This window comes from Equus quagga, chromosome 5 (genome assembly GCF_021613505.1).
Source record: "Equus quagga isolate Etosha38 chromosome 5, UCLA_HA_Equagga_1.0, whole genome shotgun sequence".
Taxonomy (NCBI): domain Eukaryota; kingdom Metazoa; phylum Chordata; class Mammalia; order Perissodactyla; family Equidae; genus Equus; species Equus quagga.
In genome coordinates this window covers 16,224,918-16,229,192 of record NC_060271.1, presented here as the reverse complement: position 1 = coordinate 16,229,192, position 4,275 = coordinate 16,224,918, and positions in this window count along the sequence as shown.

The window sequence follows — 4,275 nt, the reverse complement described above, 5'->3', positions numbered from 1 at the left end:
CTCTGTTGTGTGTGTGTGTGTGTGTGTGTCATTTGTCATAAAAAGGAAATACCATAGACCAAGAAGTAGGCACACCATAAACCTGCTGTCTAGGCAGGCTCGCAGTAGGCTTGCCTTAGGACCCACCTATGAAGTATGTGCATAAGGTGGAAGCTGTTGCTAAGGGCATCTTGGAAGCCAAAAGGGTTGCAATATTGTTGGGCACAGGTCGAGCAGTTAAGGGCCCTTAGGGCGCTCACCACCTCAAAAAGTTTCCTGTGAAAGGATGAGTTGATCACAGAACGGGGTAGATGACACAAGTCCCCCCGCCAACTTCAAGAAAATGTCTGTGCAATGATGAGCTACTCTGTAAAGCACACATGACCACCAACTCCGTGGCACCTCCCCGCTAGGTATTAGTCTGGCTCCAAAAGACCCGAAGCTTAGCTAAGCTGTTAATGTGCATATAAGATTTTCTTCTTTTTGTCTAGTGCTATGTCTTAAGAGCTTGGCTTTGTGACCTCTTTGGTCATGAGGGGTCCCAGCCCATCGGGGGCCTTTGTCGTCTCAATCTTTGTTGTCTGTTAGTGTAATACCACCCATGCAGGAGAAGCTTTTGCTTTCTTGGACTATTTTGGGGAGTGAACTTTCTGGATCTTGCAAGGGCTGCTGCTTTTCCACTCTCTTTTGGGGATGCCTCTTGCATCCATAGTTAAGCCATAAATGCTTCTAGGTATTGGAAAATTCAAAGCTGATAAGGCAAATATGACCCAGAAACTCCATCTTGGAGAAAACTTGAGTGGCTTCTCTGTGCCTTTGGGATGTAGTTGGACAGGTAGATCAACCTATAATGTCATTTAAGTTACAACCCAATTTCTGAGAAATTAAGAGCAAACGTCCTTTAAAAAAAAATCCTTGCAAGACTGGAAATGCAGCTCTAGAGGCAGTTCAGGTTCCACCCATTTCCCTTATCTCAAAGAGCTTGCAAATCCTCTGGAAAATATCTGGCCCACCACTAATTCCCAGGACTGAAAAAAAGAAAGGGAAAAGCAAGAAAAACAGCCAGAAGAGTGCCCTCACCAAAAATCTAGCGTCTGAAGTGTCTTCTCCACAAATATAGTTAAAAAAGGCTTAAAACAAAATTTGGATTCATAACTAGGGAGCCATGTACCTGATTCATGGCAGTAATTTTAAAACAATAGCTGTGCAGTCTCTGTGTATGTGTGTCTATATGTATGCTTGTGTGATGTTTTTACCTCTGGATGGTATGGCCAAAAATGAAGAGCTCTGTTTAATTGGCTTAAAGTAAGTGTTTACCTAAATTATTTCTAAATGGAAAAGAAATTAACCCAAAGGTCTTTCAGGTTAACATGATATAAACTAATCTTTGGTAACTGAAAGCTTATTTAAGTTTGTCGGTTTCATTAAAATGGACATGTTTTCAGAGTTATCAGCATTGGATATGATGCAGACATACAGCCTTTATTCTACATTTATTGGTCAAACAAGCTGATGTTTTCTCTACCACAGAACTGGTTAGCAAAAACAATAACTTAAAATGATGGCTAATTTTGTCTAATGTCTCATGAAGCAGTCTAAGTAATTACTGGAAATGGGTAAATTGAATAAATGTAAAAAGGGTAAAAGTTTTTGTGGAAACAATTAACAATGGTTATGTGCTACGAGGTACGTACTTGAAACAACTTAAGACAATGGCTGACTGCTTTAGTGTCACATGAAGTTTTTGTGAGTAGTCTAAATATGATTGTTACAAACAAATGGTCTAGATGTATGTGAGATAAGAGTGCATAGGTAAACTTTTAGCAATAATTATACTTATGACATGAGTACTTGAAAGAGCTTCCAAAATCTCTTTGGTAACTTGAAACATTGAAATTTTGCTAGGTTAAACTGAATGATAAAAATTCATTGAGTATCTAGATCATTTCCAAATAAAATAGATTATTAGACATTAATTATTAAATCTGGTTTATCTGCTTTTGGCTTCTTATTACAGAGAAGCTAAAATATGTTTGGATCTATTAGTAAATATGTCTTGCATTTTATTAAAGGTTGTTCTATGAAGTAGCATGCTTCTAGAAATTATTAAATAGTGTTTATGAATTTGCCAAGCCACAGAATGTTAATATAAAAAACAAGTTCATAATTGCTTTTTAGTTTTTGCTAGGGTGTGTGAGGGTTAAAAATTCTAATGTATGTATATAATTGAAGCTACTAAAAATTAATGAGGAAAACATCTTTGTGTTCAAGGAAAGTAAGATATATGTTTTCAGTAGAGATGGTATAAAGAATAGAGATTTTTTTATTTTGTTAAAAAAATATATATATATATGTATTTTCAAATCCTGAATGAAGTCTTTCTTTTGACCTAGAAGAAGGAAAACATTTTTTCTCTTTGAGAATTTTCACAGGGCCCCTGGGACTTCTCAAAGAAATTTGTTCTCTCTTCCCATAAGGAGGAAGATACTAAACTTATTAGGCTTATTTGGTATGCTAAATTACATGGGAAGCATTGTCAAATAAGTGATGATAAACCTTCTTAGGTGGTATCATTTGGATAAATGTTTTTGATATAAATGTATTAAAAATTATATAACATTCCTAAAATTCTGATCTGTCCTGGTTGTCAGCCATAATTCTGGTTATTATTTTAAAGTGTTTTATGTCACTAAATTAACCAAATTGCTTTGTCAATTACCAGTTTGGGGTCTTGTTGTTTACAGACATTTATTGTTTTACTATGACACTTTTGAAAAATATGTTTCACTTCAGAGAAATTCGTGGAAAGGGCTCTGACACTCCACAATACACATTTCTTTCTTTTCTTTTTCTCCTCCTCCTCCTCCTCCTCCTTCTTCTCCCCAAAGCTCCCCAGTACATAGCTGGATATTCTACTTATAGGTCCTTCTGGTTGTGCTTTGTGGGATGCCACCTCAGCATGGCCTGATTAGCAGTGCCATGTCCACATCCAAGATCTGAACCAGCAAAACCCTGGGCCACTGAAGCAGAGCACACAAACTTAACCACTCGGCCACAGGGCTGGCCCCATAGAATATGGGTTTCTAATAAACTTTCATATTATAAAACTGAACTGGGTAAGAAATTACAGAACTCTAAGAGAGAAACTGATGACTTCATGAAACTGCTGACAGACGATTAAGATTAAGAACCAATTACACAGGACTGAATGAACTAATGAGGATGATTATAATTTTTATGACTTTTGTTTGAAATGTTGATCCTTTAACGTTTTGGGTTTTTTTCAGATTTAAGGAAATCTTTTTGTCTCAAGCTAACTGTGACTTATAGTAATCTGGTAAATTATATCTTTGTAAGCAGAAATGAAACATTTATTTTTCTCTCCCTACCTGATCCCTCCAGAATTTGGAAATGCTTGGTGAGTGTTTCCATGGCAATATAGTTATTTGCATAAGTTTAGTAAGAATCTGTTCACCTCATAACAGGGCACAATTGGAAATATTGATTATATTACCAAGGCTTTGACTGGAATGTCATATTTGAGAGAAACATACAGACTCAGATATAACAAGACAGCTTTTAAGGAATAAAGCTTGACTTTCTGGAATAAAGCCACTTGGAAATATTGGCCTGCTGCCTTGTTTACTGAGTTCCCAGCAACCCGGGTAAGTAAGGAAGGTCACTTATCTGGCAGGTGCCTGGAACCTCAAAATATTTTGGGGAACCTCAAGAGAAGAGAGAAATTCACCCAAATATAAGATATTACAGGCAAAGCTTTTCTGGCCTCGAGAGGCCTTTAAAGTTCAATCTGAGATTCCTTATAAAAAGTTCCAGCAAAGCAGATTTAAAAGAGCCTATATGATCAATGGCTATTCTTGCTATACTTACATAAATAGTTAAATTAAATTTTGTTGCAATGACTTATTTTGCAAACTAATGAGTCTTAATTGGCTATCTTTGGTAAAACTGAGGGTAATTTTAGAGAGAAAAATTATGTTTCAGTAGAAACTATGGTACACATTCAGGGATATTAGGTTCTAGTTTTGATAATTATTTTGAGATTTTTGTTTTATATCTGTTAACTGGACTGGAATCTGAATTCTTCTAGTTTCCTGAAATATCTGGCTACAGATCTCCAAACTAACATTTTCAATTTTTCTATCATTTTCACTTGGAATCATTAAGAACTGAACCTGCCCTTTTCCCTGAAGCCTTGCAAACTGAAGCTGGAGGACTTGATATAAACTTAAGAGACATTCAGGTCTCTTGCTGTGTAAGATACCTGACTACCTGAGG